Source organism: Monomorium pharaonis, chromosome 3 (assembly GCF_013373865.1).
Source record: "Monomorium pharaonis isolate MP-MQ-018 chromosome 3, ASM1337386v2, whole genome shotgun sequence".
Lineage (NCBI taxonomy): Eukaryota > Metazoa > Arthropoda > Insecta > Hymenoptera > Formicidae > Monomorium > Monomorium pharaonis.
In genome coordinates, this window is record NC_050469.1 from 14,923,435 (window position 1) to 14,947,346 (window position 23,912).

Consider the following 23,912-nt stretch of genomic DNA (forward strand, 5'->3'; position numbering starts at 1 on the left):
GTATAAATTTACATAATTTGGCAAATGGGTGTGCCACAAGTTTTTCAACGTGCTCCAGAGTTCATTAAAAGTTTCTCAATAAATTATGAACGAGAATTAACAACGAGAATACAGCATGCTCGAACCCATATGGGATAATAGCGCATTTTAATAAAAGTAAAACAAAACGAAGAATATAAGGCGAATCACGTTTTACCGTACTTATACAATTAATCATGATATACAATTAGCGTTTAACGAGCGTCAATTCATTTACTAATAATAATGACAGTCCGAGCAAATGTATTCTATAAACGATAAGAAACAAATTTTCTGTTAAAGAGAACACCTAATAAATCTCTTAATTAATTAGATGTAAACAATTAATAAAATCGTAATTTATGTGATGACTATAATTATCTAATCATATCAACTTATAATATGATGACTAATGCTAACTTATTGTATTTCAGCCAGTTAAATCATCGTAGTCAATTAATTGAGACATTAACAATCATTGTGTCCATATTATGTAACATTTATAATTATTATTGCGATAATCATGTTTATCACAATTAATATAAAGTAAAATACGTAAAAGTGAGTAAAAGTTTCTTTCGCGAATAACTGTTCTCTTCCAAGTCACCCGTACGAGAAACGTTGAAGTGATGATGATTAAATATTCCAATTTTACAACACTCATTTAGTGCAGCTTGTGTGTGTGTGTGTGGAGGGGGGGGGGGTGAGTGTGTGAGGGAAGGGGTGCGTGCGCGCGCAAGAAAGGTTAATAAAATTTTGAAGTACCGTATGTTCAGAAGTGGTAATATCGTGACTTAAAAATTCGAAAGCGTTTTACAAGAAGAATTGTGATGACAACGAACGAGGACAATGCGATCGTTATTTCATCGACTTCGTTTATTAAGTATCTCTTAAATCTTAAACAAAAATAAGAGTCTAACGATCTGGGCTATAAAGCACACGGATACTCATTCGCTAGCAATCGACGTGCAGTCAACATCGTCGCGACAGACGATCATTAAATGACAAACGAAAGCTTTAGGTTTGAACTTGACAATGCATGCATCACAATAAACATTAAAATAAAATAAAATATATTTGCAGGATAGAGTTGGTGATTCTTCTTTTCTATTCTCTTTGACACACTATTAAACACTTGCAAACAAGAACGTATTATACTAACGATATATAATGTTAAGTTTGATTAATGCATATGCATACACATGAACAAACAAAATACATATCGTATGCATCGTTTTCTTAACTTTATCATTATTGGCATATCATATTGTCGCACACGTAAAGCTTTAATGGTCCAAACGAATCAGAAAGAGTAAAGTAGTATACACTAGAAATGGAAAAAGTTGCAATTTTAGTTATCCTAAGCGACTTCTAGACACTTAATAATATTGTACAATAATATTGTTTAATATTCCTTTAAACCAGGGATTTCTTAAGTTCTCAATGAGTGGGGTCGCCAATTGAGACGTGAATTGACTGTTGGCGGGTCAAAAAATTTTTCAACCATGATAGAAATCAAAACCAAAATTGAAATAAATAAGTACAATTGCCAAACTCCTTGTGGATATAAATGATTTCGACCGAGGTCATTAAAGCTGTCATGTTATGTGAAAATGTATTACATGTAAAAATAAACGATCTATTATGATATGTCATAAAAGATCGGAAAACAAAGTGTACTTTAAATTAAAAATCAATCACATAGAACGTTATTAATTTAATTACTGCTGTACGTTATCATAATTACGCGAGATAGACTAAAGTTCGGACTAAGCTGATAACAAATATAAAGTCCAATTCTTCTTGTTCTCTCGAAGCTGTATTTTTATCCGTCATTCCTATTTTTTTTTAAGTTCTCTCACAAGGAATCGGATGCACTCTTCCGAGCGTATGATCTCTGAAGTAGATCCTGTTGCATTCTTGTTACAATGCATTGTGACTTAATACATCGTTCCATATATGTACACAGATGTGTATATGTGTAACGTACCGGGTGTGTCTGCAACATCTGCAACTCGAGCTGGTCGAAGCTCTCAACGATTTTACGGAGTGCTTTCGAGAGGATACTCGATTAAAAGTGCCTGTAACATCGTCGATCTGTTTCCTTCAACTCTTCTTTACTGTCGAAATGAGAATTTCCAACAAACAAAATTTAATTAGTCGCGTTAATTTTATACATAAATCTTATATAACACTGATTCATATGACTATTCTTTTGCAGTGCAGTTGTTTGACGTGCAAAATAAATTTATATCATAATATAATATCGCAGGGGTATATCAAGATCAAAAAGAAATATTTATCCGCGGGAAATTTATATTATTGTAATTTATATTATTGTAATTTAAAAAATATTAGAAAATATTTAGTTAACATTTATTATTTTCAAATATTTAATGTAATGTATTAATACAAAATATACTAGAGAATGTTATTAATTATATAATAATAACTTGTATAAGATGTAATAGCAAATGTAATGTTTATAATATTAATGTTTAACATTTATGCAAAATTTTTAAGATTTTCAATATAATCGTAAAGATAATAGATATTAATACCAATTTTTAAAAGTAAAATTTATATAAAACTCATGATTATGTATGAGCTTGTTAAACAAAATTTATAATCACTATACAGAACTCGTTTATATGATTAAATTTATTGAATCATTTTGTTTTACCTTGATTCATAATAAAAAAATTATATTGGTATAATAAATATAAATTCTTTCAAAATTATAAAATAACTATGGTTATTATATTATTAGAACTTTCAGTGATAGACATTTGTCGCTGGTAATTAATTATCAATAATTGCTATGTTTTATCACCACTTTGCAAATATTTCTTTCAGACTCGCTTAAACAAGGATTCAAAATAATAAGATTCCTAATAACTTTTATGTCTGAATTCAAATATTTTAAATGGAATAGGGAGGGGGAGGGGGGGGGGGGAGGGAGGCAGGGAGAGAGAGAGAGAGAGAGAGAGAGAGAGAGAGAGAGAGAGAGAGAGAGAGAGAGAGAGAGATCGCGAATACTTGTTATGTATTAAACATGAGAATGCGTTTCAGCAGTATTATGCACGATAAATTTCGATGTAATGAGCCCTGATTGTTACCAATGCGCAAACAGCATACAAACAGTGTTCTGATTAGAAAATTCACGAGGAATATTTTTTTCTCCAAATTTATATTTATTTTTAAAATTTAAGTACTAATTTTAGTCAAAAACTTTTTTCTTTTTCTATTATCTTCCTTTTTATTTTTTTAAAACAGAATTATTTTTAAAACAGAATTATTTATTTTTAGGTTATAAAATAATTATATTTTTTTAGGCAGACATTTTTTAGGTAAACTATTACATTTTTTTTCTCATAAGTGTTAACCTTGGACTGTTTGAAGTTATAATGAATTTTTTTTCTACACGAATAAATACAAAAAAGTTCTAGATTTTTAAAATAATAATATAGGGAAAATTAAGACAGATAATGCACAGGTGTGAATAATACCAATAACATTTCTGCATCTTAACTATCCTCCTTTATGTAATTTCGTTAAATTATGCGTTGCCTCTCTCCCTACAATTAGAATTTTTTCAAATTTTTAGAGCGCAAAAGCCAATTGCCTCTCAGCGACTCGATTATCGTCAAACAATGTAATGATGATTAATAATATATCAATAATTATTTCTATTTTTATATCTAATTGTAACATTTTTCATTACACGCTGTTTCGTTATAACACACCGACTAAGAATATACAAATATATTTATTTTTCATTATTATTTGTCACGTTCTCTATTTGTTATCATTACTGTTTACAAAATTCATATTTTTTAAGCATAAATAATGTAAGAATTTACTCCGATTCGAATTATATTTACATTAGCGAGTAATATTCAGGTTGAAGATTACTTTAAAAAAGCATCCCAAAATGAAAAATTTTCATAATGAAACGAATGCAATCGTTTCCTTCACAATAGTAATATCGCACCATCCACGTAAACGCCAACGTAAGTCATGGACGCGAATGCTTTTAATAGACTTTTCTACTTAGAGGCCACTGAAATGCAACCAACATCTTTCCCTTTTTTTGCGTAAAGCCGTATCCTTTCCTTGGACATTGGATCAGCATAAAAAAATATGCAGTTAGAAACAGAGAGAGAGAGAGAGAGAGAGAGAGAGAGAGAGAGAGAGAGAGAGAGAGAGAGAGAGAGAGAGAGAGAGAGAGAGAGAGAGAGAGAGATTGAGAGAGGGGGGGGGGGAGCGTGTGCATACGTGTGTACGCGCATGCGTGCGTGTGTGTGTGGATGTGTAAGGGATGAAAATTAGAGTTAATTCTAGATTAGAGAATATACTATTGAATCACGTTTTATCTAGTACGAAAGTTAGCAATAAATTCAAAGATATTTTTGTAGCACGTTTTACAAGACAGTATGCAATAATACATAATATAAGTGCGTATAAAAAATAAGGAAAAATTATTACTGTATTAAAAAAAAAATAACTTAAGAAATAATTTCTGTCGAAATAAAGTGAAATATTTGAAAATACATTGAAGTCAGATAAAACGACGAATTAAAACGGTTGCGTGTAATCTTACAATCGATCGATCAGATTGTCGACATAGTTATAATAGAACTTTATGATGCATGTTACTTCCATGTGATATGATATACGATACGTAGTTCAGCATTAATCAGGTATACTTTGTATATGAATGAATTGAAAGAATTTATCAAAAGTAGAAACTAAGATATGACATACAATATCACTTTTTTTTGTTTAAAACTGTATCGCATGTTTTATTTTTATGGTCTATTTAAATTACGTTCGGCGATATGTAAAATGTTTATGTGTATCGTATCAAAGCGTTCTATTTTCGAAAGGAAGAGAAAAAAGACCAGAAAAATTGCGGAACTACGGCGGACAATTCCAGACCAATTAATGCTGCTACGATCCCGGGAGGAAGTTAATTGAGACGAATGATACGAAGAGTATCAAAGTCCGCTGTGAACCACTCCGGACCAGGCGGATCGATGAAACGCATTAAAAAGATTTAGATTACGAATGGATGGTGGTTCAAAACTCCGACGCCGTCGCGTCGAGCAACTTTCCAGCACGAAATAAATTTCAAGACGAACGGAGAGTTTTTGAAGAATTAACAAAGTAACGAGGCGACGATGTAAAAGCTTCGGAAAGTCTATTGCTTTCGAACAACGCATTGCGCGCTGCCACGGCTGACGATTTCCGTTAGCTATTACGATGACAAAGGAGAATTTATTCCATGATTTATTAAACTATTCTTATATAATATCTCACATAATTCAGTCGTTTATTTTCTAAAAAGATAAATATATTTATAAAAAGTATATATTTTTTAATGCAAACATTTGTTAATATAAAAATTATAATTCTTTAGAAAATTTGATACACAAAGTTTATCAAACACTTCAAAAAGCAAAAATATTGGTACTATGAGAATTGTAAAAGATTCAATGACATGTATGTTAAAAACAAAAAAAAATTATTTATTTTTTATTTCAAATTAAAACAAGAACGATGTCTCAATTTATTTCTTGTACACAAAACATCCTAGGCACTGGAGAGACATTGGAAATCTTATCTTCCCACAGTTATTTTGACGAAGAAATAGTATGCGCATGAACATCGATACTAACGTTTTATAGGTAATGGCAGAACACGATAGCCATTAGTAATGCTGTCGATAAAAGTATTCGACGTAATTACTAGAATTTCTAGTCTCCTTCTCTCACCATTGACATGTATAAGACAAAATAAAACGTCTTCTCCAGATTTTTCGTCATATCCAGCAGAGAAATTTTCGTACACATGCCACTAATCCATGTTTCTATAAACCATTAATCTATTTCTGTTACAAACTCTATAAATTTGAAAATAAATTTGTGTTTTGCGATAGTCCGTTGTTCTTTTCAGTTCTAGACACGTATCTTGATATCACACACACACACACACACACACACACACACACACACACACACACACACACACACACACACACACACACACACACACACACACACACACACACACACACACACACACACACACACACACACACACACACACACACACACACACACACACACACAAATTTTATTCCTTTCGAATGAGTTAAATTACGAAGCTGTTTTATTAAAAGCATTTCGCGAGATTTCTTTTGTACATAATGATACAAAAGAATATCATTTACTAAAAAAATGTTGAATATTAAGGCATATTTAGAAACATAAATATTATAAAATATACAAAATTAAAATATTATTAAAGCAAGTAAAATTTCGTGCAAGTTTAGAGTTATTTAACAAAATTTATTTACCAAAGTAGAAAAGGTAATATCATCTGTCTTAATTAGTGTGACCCAAGATGTATCATATGCTAAATAAATAAAGTATAACAAAACTATATTAATTTCATATCTTTAATCTCAATGTAATTGTTAGGAAATATTATTTTTAAAATATATTTTAAAAATAATATTAAAAAAATTTTTTAAGAGAAATTACATACGCATCTAGAAATTTGTCGTTATTGAATTCCATGAAAATACTTTGCGAGCTTTAAGGCAAAACCAGTAATAATGTAATAAGCGTCAAGATTTTTGATCAACATTATAAGATCTAAAGTGCGAACAAGACTTTCTTTTTTACAGTATTATTGGAAAAATAGTGTGATACTTTGGTCAGCAATCTCGAGTCCATTTAAAGTCTTATAAAATGTATTAGATATAAGAATACATATAATAAGTACGATAAATTATATGGCATTATCTAGTCCTCTGGGAAATACATATTATTATATTCTATTTCCCATTTATTTTATATCTAATAAATTAAACTATTTCAAAAAATTTAAAAAATTTCTATGCCTCTTAACATTAAAATATAATTATTTAATAAAAATTTATAGTAAAAATTATTTAAATATTAATATTTTATATTAATTCCATAATTTAAATAAATTCCTTATTTATTATTATTTCCTTATTTTTAAAAAAAATTTTATTATATTAAATTTATTATTTTTCTATCTTTATTCTTTACAGATTTAATTATCTATTATTTAATTTTTTATAAAAAATTATAAACTTTCTTTTTATTTATCTTTTAAATACATCTATAAGAAATAAAAAATTCTTTTTTTAATTTTTTTTAATTCAAACCATCTCATCTTTTATTATTATATGTATATAGAATAACTTTAAACAACCTCTTTATCCCCAATAACTTCTTTAATATTTCATCTATCGTAGCACTAATAATAAAATTAAAAATCCTCTTGTTGAATTTGTTGTGTATAGTTTTTTTCCACATAAATCCTTAGTATTTAACATATGAAAATTTGTTATGTGGAAATATCTAGTATTTTGTCATAAAAACTAGATTTCGCGTTTCTAACATTTTAATAAATCAAATAATTTCCTGTGATTTAAACTAACACAAAATACACCAACTTGCTAGAGTAATCTCTTGATGGGTTTACCCTTCATTTATGATTGTGGCCGCTGTTGTATGGTACAATGTTATTTGACCTTTGAACTTCGGGGCTTTTTACCCCGAAACTAAATCTAGTTAATGAAACTGTCATCTTATGTAAACGTTATTTCAATATGAATAAACGGTAAATATACGACTAATGTCCACGACATTAGAAACATGTTATTAAAAAATATTAATAATTTGTAATGTACTCGTGCACTGTTATAAAATTTTTGAGAAAAAATGCGTAAATCTCAATAAAAAATATTTTATTTGAATCTTATTGTTTGTACCAAGTTTTACAAAGTTTTGCTGCATTTACATTATGCTGCGATCATAAAAAAAAAAGATAATTTCTTTCCTCTCTCAGCGTTGAATATTACATTGTTTTAAAGGATTGTGAGATAATTTATATTAACTTTCTATCTATCTTACAATTACATTTTCTTAAAAAAATTTATTCTAAAATATTTTGTATTAATAAAAAAATCTAAAGTAACATATAGTCTGTAATAAAAATATCATAAAAATACTTAAAAATTAAGTAACAAGATAAATAAAAAAATAAAATCGTGAAAAGATTCTGTCAGACGTTATACGTAAAAATTTAAGTTTTATTATCTTACAAAATCAATTTTTAAGGAATGGATCGATTGAAGGCATGTAATTTCTTAATTGCTAATAGAAGAGATCACAAAGGAGCTACATTTATAACACCCGCTAAATTTACCGCGCAAAAGGCCAGACGGTTTAACCCTTTCTTTATGAAGAAGATGATCGTTATTTCATAGTTTTAATGATCATTATATTTATCGTTTAATAAAGACATAAACAATGCGACATTCTAATTCATATCATTAATATCATAGCAATATCAACGATGTGTGTAACGCTAAATATCGACATTTAATGTTCGGATACGAAAATAACAAATACCACTTGTAAATTAAAATCCACTTATAACTGATTACTTAATTGTCGTGTATTTTAAGATTCTTTTAATAATGGCAGTTTGTTAAATATTTTTTTAGAATATTATGTCTTTTGAAAAATAAACTATAAAAGAGAATACAAAGATTTGAAACTAATTATTAATATTATGTCGCAACAATCTTATATGATATCAAATTCATCAGTGACATAATTACAATAACCTTAAAACTTGAAAAAATAGGGAGATAAGGGGGGTCTGGGATAAAAAGGGTAGAGAAATGTTTAGGGGAGTATTAGAGGGAGGGATAGAGGAAGAATATGAGCAGGAGGTAAATGAGGAGTGGAATAGAATGTTGAGTAAAATCAAGGAGGCAGAATGGGAAAGATGAAGAGAGAGAGAAGGAAAGGTAGGAAGGTAGGAAGAGGCTGGTGAGATGAAGAGTGTAGGAAGTTGAAGAGACAGGTGAGGAAGGATTTAAGGAGGTAGAGGAAAGGATTAGAGGATAGGAGTAAATATATAGAGCTGAAAAGAGAATTCAAAGATCTATGCGAGAGAAAGAAAGAGGAGAAGAATAGGAAGTGGGAGAAAAAGACAGAAGAAGCTAGGAATAAGAATAAAGTTTGGGAGATAGTAAATAAAGACAGGAAAAAGAAAAGGAGGGTGAACAAAGGAATAGGAATGGAGGAATGGAAAGAGTATTTTATGTGTTTGTTAGGTGGAGTAGAGGCAAGAGTGGTTAGAGGAGAGGTGAGAAAGGATGGAGAGGGTAGTAGGAGGGAGAAAGAACAGGTTATTAGCAAGGAGGAAGTGAGAAAGGTGGATAAATTAAAATTAGGAAAAGCAGGTGGATTAGATGGAATTCCGAATGAGGTATGGAGGTGGGGGGGGGGGGGGGGGGAAAGCTTAAGGAGTGGATAGATGATTTTTTGAATAGGGTATGGAAGGGAGAAAAGTGGCCAGAGAAATGGAAGGAGGGGGTAGTGATACCGATAGTGAAAAAAGGAGAGGGGAAACAGGTGAAGGAGTATAGAGAAATAACATTAATGCCCACGCTGTATGTACATACAAGGTGTATACCAAGATTTTAGCAGAGAAGTTGAATGAAGAGATTGAGAAGAAGAGGATAATCTCAAAAAATCAGGCGGGCTTTAGGAATAAGAGAGGGACAATAGATAACATTTATGTATTAAACTACTTAGTAAATAGAATTGTAGGTAAAAAAGGCGGGAAATTAGTAGCGTAAATTTGAAGGCGGCCTTTGATTCGGTGGATAGAGGTATTTTAATAAAGACGATGAGAGAGAGGGGGGGATCAGAGAAGGTTTAATAGAGAGAGTGGAAAGTTTATTAAAAGAAACGAAAAGTAGAGTTAGAGTTGGGGAGGAGACGGAGGAGTTTTGGACGGGGAGGGGGGTAAGACAGGGGTGTCCACTGAGTCCGTTGCTTTTTAATATATTGATCTCAGACTTAGAAGAAGTAATGGGGTGGGTCAAGTGGGGAGGGGTAAAGGTGAGAGGAGAGGGTACTGAGGTTTATGTAGAGATTGTAAACCTCAAAGGGATACAATAAAGTTCATTATATATATAACTTTAAAACTTCATGTAATCACCTTAAAATATCACATTTATGAATTGAGTTAAATATTATATTTAACTATTTTGAGAGAGAGAGAGAAAGAGAGAGAGAGAGAGAGAGAGAGAGAGAGAGAGAGAGAGAGAGAGAGAGAGAGAGAGAGAGAGAGAGAGAGAGAGAGAGAGAGAGAAAGAAGTAGAGTCAAGTATCAGTCTATCATATCTTAATTTTACTCTTCATCGTGCGGAAAAAATACGCGCAAATCTTATCAATCGCTGATTATTAAAAAAGACGACAAGCTCTACCTCTTCAGAAAACGATTACGCACGTGGTGATCGTGTCTGATGGTCGGCAGCAACTAAGGTCAGACCGACCTTACTTAATCTTGATTCGCACGCGAGTAACTTTCGCGACCGAAGTTAGATCGGGTCAAGGTGCAGTCAGTATACTTGCATGCGCTTACAGTTGGTCTTAACATACAACAGCTGAGTTTTTGGATTATGCTGGACAAATTTCAGCCAGTCTACAGTTCTTAAGCACTCAAGTCTATACGATTCAGTATCAAGATAGATGATGGTAGTTTGTGTCATCTATGCAAACACTGTTTAATATCCAAAGATCATTGTTGTGCAAAATCAAATTTTGATTTAAATATAATTAAGGAAAATATTTTAACTAAATAAATAACATTTCTTTGCAAATAAAAATTCTTGAATTTACAAATCACTATAAGTATTATTTCATCTATCTTAAATGTCATTGCATACATTTTTTTATTTAAAATGCGCTTGATATAGCATATTGGAAATGAGTCATACGCACTTCAACTATAGTGTGTGACATAATCGTGTTATATTGTAACAAATTGAAATAATTTAAGTAAATTAATCTTTAATATAATTTAATTAAAATGTAATCAGTTTGTATATAAAAAAAATAACTTAATTTAATGTTATAACGCGGAATCGACCGATTAAAAGCATTCTACAGTATCAAATTAACCTTGTATTTATAGAAACATTTATTCAAGAATACTTAAGTATATGTCAATATTATTAAATTTTGCTCAAATGCGTATATATCGCTTGATAATATTATTTATTCATAAATATGAAAAAATGATTATATTTTTAAAAATATTTTTCAGCTCCGATCTTTTATGATACGCATTTACCTTATTATATAACCGGTGAATCGACCTTTCTTTCTTATGCATTTTTTTTAAATCATTATGTTCTGAGGACATGAAAAGAGATTTTGTTAAAAACACTTAAACAGTTTAGATATTATCATATTTTCTTGCAAACGCAATGCAGCATAATTATATTTTCAATTAGCATAATGCAGGTTTTGTAAAATATTGTGTTATTTTACATATAATAATAATATAATATTTTGCTAAGTACACATAAACATTAATATATATTTGTATGTGTACATATGCATATTGCTCGTTCGTGCGCAAAAGTAACGCCGTAGCATGCAAATGGTAATTTATTTTAATCTTAGAATATAATTAATATAGTGTCATAAATACGGCAAAATTTCTTAATAGAATACATTTATATTAGTTAACATTTCAATAATCCTATAAGTGTGTGTTATATTAAATAGAAATTATCTAATATAAATTGTTAAAGATGGTTACTATAAAATAAAGTAAAAAATGTTAAAAGAATGAAGACAATCGCATATATGTAATAATAAAAGTAATATTGAACATTAAAGGATACAGAACTTATATAAAATATGATATTATATGATGTATGTTGTTTAATTTGAAAAGTAACTATAATTATATATGTATATACATATATATATATTCTTTGTATAAATTATTACTCAAAATTTGGGTACAGAGAAAAGGAATAATACATATAATTGATGTGGATTATGCATATTTAATGAGTATTAAGTCCTCCGCGAGATTATAACATTAACTGTCATTTTTGTGAGGCTATCTCATTACGTACATATTATTATAAATAAATAAATTTCGGACATAATAACGTTTAATTACTTATGTTAAATTGGTTCGTATAATTGTTCAACTTCCATAATAGTTTAAGCAAAACATTATTTTCTTTACTTAAAATCACATTTTAAAATTTTTAAGAAAAATATTTAATATTATTTGCATAAAAATAGTCACGATAACCATATAAATGTTTCAAAAGTTCTTTAAATATTACATTTTTCTCTCACTTAAATATTATTTAATAAAATACGTAAATAAATTCATATATTTTACTGCTTTCTTCATTTTTATTGATGTAGTTTACATTAAAAAAATACAGTAGAACATTTGAAATCACACAAAGATTCTATAATATCACATAAATAATAATAAAGAAAATCAATACTTTTTCAAGATCAATAATTTAAATTGTATATCAGTTTCCTTTAAGCTCTATCAAATGTCCATTGCGACACAATTTTTTATCAAGCAAAGTGGAAAAGCTTAAAAATAGGGTGGCATTAAGTTACGAGACAAAGTCGATAGCGAAGCTCTGGTACCGAAAACGCTGCCATTTCCTTTTGTATCCACCGCATTATTACGACGGAGCCACGCGTCCGCGTATTACAAGAATCGAGGCAGCGTCCCAATTCAAGCACAGCTCTCTTTTACAAAATGCTTGTGCTCGATTTAATATATCGTGACCATAAAGAGAATACAGAAATCCGTGCCCTAATGCGTCGGCAAAGTAAAATAAATGCATGCGATAAAATTGATCAAGAATCGTAATCGCTCTATACAACCAGATTTATCGGATTAAAAGAATTTCACTAATATTAATTTCAAGTCGTTCACAGCTTAATGTAAATCGAGTTTATATTCATCAATCGTCACTTTTCAATTTATAATAAAGTGCAGCTAAAACTTCATCATACAACAAATACAATGTACACGTGTGTTATTTTATATACATATATAGTCAATTTTCTAGATAAATATTTATTTTCTCCAACTGTGTTATGATTAAGCTTAATTAAGTTATATTACACGGAAAAAATTTTACATTAAAAATTACAATGTATAATAATAACCATAAGAAGAAATTTCATAAAATTATACAATAAGTATAGTATAAATACTTGATTAAGATTATTAGATTAAAAAAAAAAGGTAAAAATTTTTATAATTTTTCCTTGGTCCGCGCTTATTACTTACTATAATAAGGTTTTTCATATAAAACTTTTTTTGTGACAGACATATGTAATTAAAGATAAACTTAAAAAATATAACTTAAAAATATATTACTCGTGCCTTGTCATAAAAAGATCGCTGAATAAAAGCGTAAATCTAAACTTTATTTGCAATCCCGTGATTTTAAATGTATATAAAATTCGACCGATACTAAAAAGTAACGAACAATCGCTATACTCCAAAAGATCTCATTACAATTAAAGAGTTATATATATATATATATATATATATATATATATATATATATATATATAATTAGAGATGTAATTAAAGATTAATTTTTTACTTAAAATTATTTTGAAATTTAAGAATAAATTAAGTTAATCAATTAATTTTTTAAATTCTTTTTAAAAAAATAAAATTAATTGTTTGTATTAAATTATTCTTAATTAGAATTACGCTTTTTTAAAATTTTAAAAAATTCTAAGTGTTATGTTTCAAGACGTTTCGTGCCGCATTTCATTCGATTTCGATCGATTCGAGCATATCGCAAGCTTCTAAATTCGTCGCTTTTCATGGTACAGGGATTTTCGCCGCACGCGACATTATCCCTTTGCAAAGACTTTTTCCGAAGGCTTCTCAGTTTTATCGGAGACGGCACGCAGTACCTCTCTGATGAGGGGCACCCTCCCCCTCTCCCTTCTCCAAGCGACTCACCGTCGTAAAACTGCAACGATTACGGATGATTTATCGCTAGGACGCGCGGATCGCGTGTTGTCGCTCGCTTCGTTCTTTAATGTGCGTCAGAAGGTGAATTCTCCTCGTCAACGTCGACCGCCGTCAAGGCTGCCTCGAGAAGCACATCGAAACGCTAGTGAAACTTGTATGGATCGTAGAAAGCTGATAAGATGTGATCGAAATCACGCATTCGCATAGATCTATTTGCTTGATTGTAACGTGATATAGTCACTGGTACAATTAAGTTGTCGTAACTAATGTAATTACGATACACGTTGCTGATTGTAAATGCCGATAAGTTGGCTATTTGTCAAGGTCAGTGTAATCTCAAACAAATCTTTTGTTTTTTTTTTTGAAAAAATTCTAAATGCCTATTATATTAAAATATATGATTCAATTTTTCAAAACATGTTACTATTGTTATAATGTAGTTAGTAAGTATTACCGTTAGAATGCATTTACGCAGGATTTATGAATCTTTTCATATTTATAAAAATTTTGAAAATATATATACGCGATAAAAATGGGTTATTAAAATTAAATTAAATATAAATATCTTTCACAGTTATTTGTCCTCATTCAGCTCACATATATGCTTCAATAATAAATCGTTGTTGTGATTCGTTGCAGTTTTAGAGTTTTAGAGTCGAGTCTGATACGACAAATGCATTTTTCAAACGTCATATTTTATTTTTGTTATAGTGTATGCAACAAAGTTGGCAGGCATACTATTCTTTCATGCCTCTTTCTTCTTTAAATTGTTCACACATATGATTTATCATATAAATAATTTTCTGTAGAAAGAGAGCTAAATTTAATTAATTATTAAAAAAATTATCTTATAAAAATATTTATTTTTCTTCGAAACATTTAGAATATAAAACATATTGTGCACATTTTATAAAACTATATTTTTATAATACGTTTTTCTAATATTTTATTGTGTGTAAATAGTGATATGGAATATTTTTTTAGAAGATATAAATGTTGATACTTTTAAGGGATGTTTATTTTCTGCTTTTTATTACATAAGATTAGTAAGAGGGTTATTGAAAATTTTAAGGGGGAGAGCGCCCGGGCCGATTTTTACGAGCAGCTATAACAGTGGTGTTATGTATGTCTATCGTTTATTTCGAGGTTCACAGATTATTGCAACGAGTTCAAGGAAAAAGTACAGGGGAATGATCTCAATTTATGTCCGGTGCGGAGACACTGCGGTATCATATGTTCAAAAAATATAATGTCGATAAAACAGTTTTGCAAATGAAAGTCTATAAGTTTCTTAGTACTGTAATAATAAAAATATCCACATGGAAACTAAACCTTCATTTACGTCGAGCGTATGTGTACGATATTTTGTATAAATTTATATTAAAATACTTTCATTTAGCGCTTAACTGTACAGTAAGAACAATAATTAACTTGTCACGGAAAGATTTCAAAAGTAAAAGAAGAAAAAATAAAATATCTCCTTTTTTAATATGTTTTTCTCTTTTATTAATCAATCGCAACATTTGTCAAGATAATGTAATTTAATCTAAAATATATAAAAATAAAACATTTTCTAACATAAAAAGGTATAGATACGTGTATGCGCGTTTAAGAAAATAATTAGTTATAAAATTTTAATGTACAAATAAGCGATGTGTATTAAAATATCGTTATTTTATTAATGTTTTCATATAAAGTTATAAGATCATTTTTAAACCGTTTTATCATTAAATATAATAATTAATCTTTTCATCATTCTTTTATTGTTCACCGTTAAATAAATATTAAACTGTAGTCATGTTCCAATTGTTAATGCAAGCATAAACGATTAAATATATGTATAATGTAAAAATAATGATTATTGCATAAAATTGTTTTAAGTTAATTTACCTTTTGTATCAATTATAATCCGCACAATTTTACATATTGTGTAATATTGTTATAAATGTATAATACAAAAAAACGTTGGAAAACTTTTAAACGCGATCGAAGAGTATATCTCGATGAAAATAAAATAATAAAGCCGAATAATTACATATGTTCAGCTGCAAGCACCATCGCTTTTCGTGTACGCTGATTGCGTTTAAGTTAATTACAGGTATTTTTAGCATCGCAACGTTTTAATTTTTCCGCTAATAAATTTTTGTAAGCGCGTAATTTGTCGCTTCCAATTATCGCGGTACTTCGTGCAATATAGATATATATTTACAGAATTAATCTCGTTGTTTAAAAATCTGATCTTTATACCATTTTATACTTTATTTTTACTATTTTAAAAAAACTATATAAAGGCTTACATTTTGATATCGTTATTAAATTTCAAATTAATATAATGGTACACAAGTCTTAAAACAGATAATTTAAAAAGGTTACTCGGTCAGTAGAAATTAAATAATGTCGTTATCTTTATTTACAATACTATTGAACGGCTTTTATTGTATAGAAGATCAAGAGCTTTCATACGGAAAAAGAAACTTCAAATAAATAAGATTATCTTTTTATATCGTGTTCAAAATCAGAAATAGATAAATGGTAAAGCAATAATGTTTAGTTTCATTTTGTACGTTTGTTTTCTTTTTGTCGTCATAGCTTTACACTGTATTTCAAAAAGTATAAAAATATCAATAATCCGGAGAAATCACAATTTAATATTAGCACAATATAAAGAAGTTGTATTAAATTATGCAACTTTAATTTCATTTCTATAGTAACTATGTAAATTTATTTATGTAATGCATATAACATTTTCTATGTGAATACTGCTATAAAAATATCGACTTTCTTCGGAAAGGAAAGAAACTAACTAGAAAAAAGTTATATTATTTATGATATTCCGCGTTGTTAGGTAACACTAAACGTAAAGTTATTGCGGACTGACTTTTGCAAATTTATGTTTTCGTCAATTATTCATTTGAGTAGCCCAGGTTCGACGTCGCGCAAGATAGATTCTGTTCTCGTTTCAAGTATTCTTGATGCAAATTTAAACTCTCCCTCGCTGTTCCATGCGCATACACAGATATACACATACATGTAAGATACAGTGCGCCATAAGTTCCTCTCACCTAGATTTTCGATGTACGTCTTCCGCTTCGGTTTCTTCCATACCCATTTTTAGATTTTTATCTCAAAGAAGACCTTCCTATTCGTTAATTTACTTTTAATGAATTTTAAAAGATTTTTACGTTGAAAAAATTTCAGTGTAATAAAATCTTTTACAATTATATGCATGTGTAAATAAGTTTCCTATTCTCTTTTATCTTTAGAAGAAATTTTGAATCTACAATCCACTATCAAAATAATTTCATATATTTTTTATTCTCTTAATGGATATAAAAATCATTTATTAAAATATAGACATGTATTAAATATAAAGATTTAAAGCAAAAATACATATCACCCAAAAAGTCCTAAAATTAAATTATGGCATGAACAATTATGAATTGTTTCTCTTAAGTAACATGGGATTTCAATATTCACCGCTTTTGAAAAATGGTGTATTGTATTCCAAAGTACTATTATAAAGTTTTCCTTTGTAAAACAAAGAAAAATTCATGGACTACAAATAAAAAGGCGATTGGCAAGTACATTGGCACATATATATATATACACAGCGTGCGTGCAATTTCGTTTGCGAATATCCGTGGTTTGACCCAATGACCTAGCAGCGTCCGACAGCGAATCACTTCCGATGTTCTCGCCAACTTGTTTCCATCTACGGGGTCAAGTTACTACCAATATGTTATTGATCCATTAAAGATTATGAACTATTACAGCAATGCAAAGTTTTATTGAGATTTATTCAATATCTTTTCTAACGTAAATGGTCACTCTGTAAAAATTTATTTCTGTTCGTCGAGATATCGTGTAAGCAAACGTACAAATTTTTTTTAGAGCAAGTGTACATACACATTCTGTCACTCTAAATAAAAAGGAATATTAATTTACTTAATTGAGAGAAACAATAAATTTTCAATGATTAAATCTCTCTAAGAATAAAGAAATAAAGAAAATTAATATTTTTTATTTTAAATTTACAGAGAATAAATATAAAAACATATTATAACTTATTCTTATAATATAATTAAAATTGAAAAAATCTATCTCGAGGCAAAGAGAAAAACCTTTGTTGCACGATAATTAAACAAAACTGGTCCTTTCGCTAATAAAGTAATAAACGAAAAATAGATACTGGATGTCCGTTTTCATTTCACTATAATTAATATAATATGTCAGAGACATAAAACAGTTAGTTTTGATTAGTCTGCTAAAGCTTTCGGCACACGATATGATTTTTCATGCTAGATCGCATACAAGGCATCTTAATACGTGTCTTGATTGGCTCGGATGATTATGTCACCAATCATAAGCTAATGAGGATACGTAGTAAGACGCCTTGTATGCGATCTAGCATGAAAAATCGTATCGTGTGCCGAAGGCTTAAGTTTGTCAACTCTCACGAGAAAAAAAAACATAAAAGGAAATAGAAGAGGAAAAGAATAAGGAGGACAGCTTTATGATACTATCATAAATGTATATTCTTTATTTTCGCAGAAATTTGACAAAATCGCTAATCTGACTCTGATTGTAAGATTTCTAACTATTATTGTTCTTTTGTCCTTTTCATCACGTTTAATAGAGTTTAAGTAAATTCAGTACACTGAATAAGTGTCCATTTTTTAAGACAATAATAAGAAATCCCACCAAAGACACATTAAAAAGATAAAAAAGATACGACAAGTACATAAACGCGTGCTTTTAATAATGAATTTAAGATTAATACAATTAGCCAAGTATGTTAGAAAAAAGACTTAAGAAAATTTAATAAACATCTAGTTAAAAATTATATAAATAAAATTTAAAAAAATAAAATTAGCCTAATATATTTTTTAAAAACTTAAAAAAACTCCATTAAAATTTATTCAAAAATTATTTGCAAAATGGCAATGTTATCAATGATAAGAGATAGTGACAGAAACAAAAAATTTAGCGTGCTTGCATTAATTATATTCTTGTATATACATTTATCAATAACATAGAGCCTTGGAAATACAGAAAAAATACGATCCCGGTACGCTAAGTTTTTTGTTTTACTAGGTTTATTCTTATTATTGATAACATTACCATTTTGCAAATAATTTTTGAATAAATTTTTATGGGGTTTTTCTAAGTTTTTTAAAAATATACTTGGCTAATTTTATTTTTTTAAGTTTTATTTATATAATTTTTAACTAGATGTTTATTAAATTTTCTTAAGTCTTTTTTCTAACAAACTTGGCTAATTGTATTGATCTTAAATTCATTTTTGAAAGCACGCGTTTATGTACTTGTCGTATCTCTTTTATCTTTTATATAAATGCATATGTCACACACACACACACACACACACACACACACACACACACACACACACACACACACACACACACACACACACACACACACACACACACACACACACACACACACACACACACACACACACACACACACACACACACACACACACACACACACACACACACACACACGTAGTTATAATTATATTATTGTTAGTATACTAATTTTATTTAGATTAACAAATATCTTTACCGTAGATATAGCTTGAACATTTAGAGGCTTTTATTAATTTTTAAATAATATTTTCGACATTTACATATATATCATGTATATTATTTGTATATGTTATTATTTATTTATTTTATTTTTATCAATTTTATTAGATTTTTTCGCGTAACCAATATCCACCACTTACATTACGAAATAATTTTATTTTAGTTTTATAAAATTGTATGTAGGCACATTATGAAGTCCCTTGAATGACAAACTGGCTTTACGTGTATGTGTGTACATACATATAAATCTGTGGAAAATAATTCAAGCGAGGTTTTTCTTATAAGAGATCTCGAGATCTCAAAATTGAGTGTACAGATTTTATAGTTTTTTTTTAAGAAACCGCACAGCTTAAGCCCGTATCAGACTACCAACTAAAAATAAAGAAAATAAGCTTCTTTTCTCGAATATTTGAAATAAACTTTCTCGATTTTGTGCAACGTAAATAAAAATATATGTAAGTATATAAGATATTAAAGCTCGCGCGCATACTTATATATGAAGCATACTTATATTTGAAGCTATTTTAGAACCTGCGGCATCATTCTTGCGAGCTGTTTGTAAAATGCTAGGGAACTTTCCAACTTTCGATAAGAAATGATATAATATAATATGTGAAAGTGTTTTTAACGTTTATCTCTCTAGCCTAAAAAAAAGGTCGTTTGAAATTTTCTTCTTGCCCCCCAAAAAAGTTTTCCGAGTCGGCGCCACTGCTTATATCAATATTATATAATAAAATTATCATTAGATTTTTGATTATAATTTTACTTTCTAAGATATTTTAACTAAAAATGAATTTGACAGTTAAATTGTTAGATTGAACGAACTTATCTATGAAGTTCGATCCTAATTATGTCATTTGTCTCGTCTAGATGGATTCTCTCTCCCACATTTATTTCCCTTCCCTCAGAATTAGCGATTAGCCTTCTCTTTTACTTTGAACTATGAGGTGTGCACAAGAATCGCAGATTCTGGCCCCGGTAATATACGGTCGTATGGGGAGGAGATAAAGAACTAAGGACAAGAACCAATCATGTACTGAGTAGTCACTTATTCTTTAATATGATTAATCTTTGCCCTTAGTTCTTCACAGGTAAGTTCGTTCAATCTAACAATTATACCTATTGTCTCGTCCGGATGGAAATAACTATGTAGTTGTTTAAAGCCCTGCAATTAGCCGGAAATAAAAACCTTAGAGAATAAAAGAGAAGGAAACTGCAGCTGCTAGATTTTTCCGGATTCACAGTCGGTTTGTAAAAATACGCGCATACACGTGATTTGTATCTCAAACAATATGTTTCTTAAAATACCAAATAATGAGAAATAATTTGCAATAATAACTGTTCCCTCTAATCCTTTCTTTTGCTTTGGCAACAAAAAGTTTTTTCTCTGTGGTTGTGCGTTTGATGAGGACCTCTCTGTATACAACTCGTGAGATTGAGAGGTGACGAGTACTGTGGGCGGAAAAAGTCGAGGTATCTTCCACGCTTTTTGAGAGCTCGCTTTATCCAGTAACTCGTTGTCTGAGCTGTAACCGCTTTAAGAGGTTTAATTATTGAGAAAAATAAAATGTCACATGAGATAAGATACAGAGTACTGATCTTTTACAGATAATACTCTATTAGCTAAAAAATATAAAGGTTTTCGTGCTTGACAAAACGTGAGATAAAGAAGAAAAGTTGAGGACGGCCTAACGTTGAGGTCTCAATCACATCCGAGATACAGATAATTAGGTTGTCCGTTATAGCGATATAAAATATTCTTAGCAAGGAAAGCGTTTGTATATGCTGACACGCTCCGATGGCGAGAAGGAGTATTAGCTTCCTAATAAAAACCTTCAACGAGAAGCATGAATCGTAAGGATAAACAGAGGCAAGCTTGGCTGCGTTCGGAAACGTCACCCAAGTGCTCTCGGGTATCATTCTATCTTTGTTTCATATAGAACGAACAACAAAGATAGAATGATACCTGAGAGCACTCGGGTGACATTTCCGAACGCAGCATAAAAATAGCTGGGGGTTGCCGGTAACTGACTGATAAGCGATACGGTCGACCTTATAGTATTGAGGCTTGAGTAGGAAGAAGTAGATAGATTTTGGGGCGAAAACTTCAGTATCTGAACCACGATAGGAGAGTAGAGCAATGTGCTGTGCTGCTTGTAGAAATTTCCCCAGCATCAAAAAAGGAAAGAAAAAAAAGGGAAGAATATTGTTTAATAATGTTGACAGAGAAGCTGAAATCCCCTCAAGCGGAGTGAGCCTAGGCTCAAAAGCTCTCCTAATAATTTTCCAGCCACTAGGGAAAGTGTCCTGAATTCTGGATGTCAGTTTCTGAAAGGAAGAGAACAGAATGTTGGGAATTGGGCGCTTTCGGAGTCAAACATGAACAAGAGGCGCTAGCAGCATGGGCCGACACGTGCGCCGTGACGTACTTTTCCGTACAAACGAGTGAGGCCCGATTGCGCACTGATCGGACACAGTAGTATTTCCCGATTGGGCACAGTCCCGATTGGACACGGACTTGAGTAAACACGGTCCCGATTGCACACCGTCCCGATCGAACACAGACCCTATTGGACACAACAGCGATCGGACACATAACGTTTGAATTGGACTCCGAATTAATTGCGCATGAACCCGATTGCACATGGACCCAATTGCACACGAACCCGATTGTGCACCGACCCGATTGTACACGACTCCGTATCGCAGAATAATGCAAAAACAATCTAGATACCACAGAAAATTTATCATAAATTTTCATAAATATTTTACAAATTTATTAAAAAAATATATATTTTAAGGGTTATATAATTATTTTTCATACACCATTTAGAAATAATACAAAAATTATTATTAACAATATATAAAATATATTTTTAAAATGTACTGAAAGATATTTATGGTATATAAACTCGAAATATTTTTTATATTTTTTGATAATAATAATATAAATATTTTAAATATATTCATAAATATTTATCATAATTTTTTTATACCTGGCAAACTCAGACATAAAAATATGTACGAAATATTTATCATAAATATTTTTCCGTCTTATAAATATGTATTTTATAGTTGCAACCCATGTGATGCAGAGAATGCTTTACACACACACACACACACACACACACACACACACACACACACACACACACACACACACACACACACACACACACACACACACACACACACACACACACACACACACACACACACACACACACACACACACACACACACACACACACACACACACACACACACACACACACACACACACACACACACACGAGGGGTGCAAGGAGGGCTTCGTCCCCTCCATACCCACCCCGTCCAAGTCGCTAACCCATGTACTATCTGCAATGTGGAATCGTATTGTGTGCAAACGGGTCGGTGCGCAATCGAATCCGTGTGCAATCGGGTCCGTGTGCAAACGGGTTGGTGCGCAATCGGGTCCGTGTGCAATCGGGTCGATGTGCAATCGGGTTCGTGTGCAATCGGGTCCGTGTGCAACTGATTCGGTGTCCAATTCAAACATTATGTGTCCGATTGCTGTTGTGTCCAATAGGATCTGTATCCGATCGGGACGGTAGACAATCGGGACCGTGTCCAATCAAGTCCGTGTCCAATCGGAATTGTGTCTAATCGGATCTGTGTCCAATCGGGACTGTGTCCAATCGCTTATGTGCGCAATCGGGACAGTCCCGTACAAACACTTACTTAGTCTTTTCTTAAGAAAAAACTAGCTACCTGCGAGATAACCACACGAGCACAACCTAGAGAATGGTCGGGAGCAAAAATTAACGGCTTTGGAACCAGGGGCTCTATTCTTGAATTTATTCGCAAGAGAAACGTATACGCAAATACTCGCTCTAACAGAAAGTTGTAAGTTTATTGGTTAATAGCCATACGATAACCAATAAATTTCCAACTTTTCTGTAAGATCAGAATTTGCGAATACGTTTCTCTTGCGAATGAATTCAAGAATAGAGCCCCAGAAGACGTTGAAAATAACAAGAACCAAGGCTGGAAGGATTACCCGGGCGCGACCCAATGCTCCCCCATCCCCCAATTTTCAAAGAACTCGTGAAAGCAAAATAAACGGAGAAAATACGTAAGAATTGAATTCTAATCCAAAAAGGTAGATGCATTCCTGCGATTGATTCTGGATCCGGAAGTCAGGAAACGTAGTTTTTGCACTTTCGGACGGGATAGAGGAAGTGAATAAAACTATATCCAAGTCGAAGAACTCGGCCACATTCTGGAATGCTTGCTCTGACAAGGACCATTTTGTATTCGGGTCCGAAGATCAAGATTCCGCATCGGCAATAGAATCTAATTGGGAGATATACAAGGCACAAATAAAATTATTTTTGT

At 30.8% G+C, this 23,912-nt stretch overlaps 1 protein-coding gene across 6 annotated transcripts in view; it reads right to left on the bottom strand.

Annotated features, from left to right (window-relative positions):
* The window catches only part of LOC105836810 (potassium voltage-gated channel protein eag), a 99,615-nt gene that overhangs the window by 33,307 nt on the left and 42,396 nt on the right, over positions 1-23,912 (bottom strand). Inside the window, exons 3-4 of one of the 6 annotated variants that reach the window (XM_036285052.1) lie at positions 2,009-2,138; positions 1,263-1,345 (exon numbers count right to left, since the gene is read on the bottom strand). The exons of 4 other annotated variants lie outside the window; for them this stretch is intronic. The gene's annotated coding sequence lies outside the window, so the exon portion shown is untranslated. The remainder of the gene's footprint in view (positions 1-1,262; positions 1,346-2,008; positions 2,139-23,912) is intronic. One more of the 6 variants, XM_036285051.1, reaches the window with a different exon arrangement.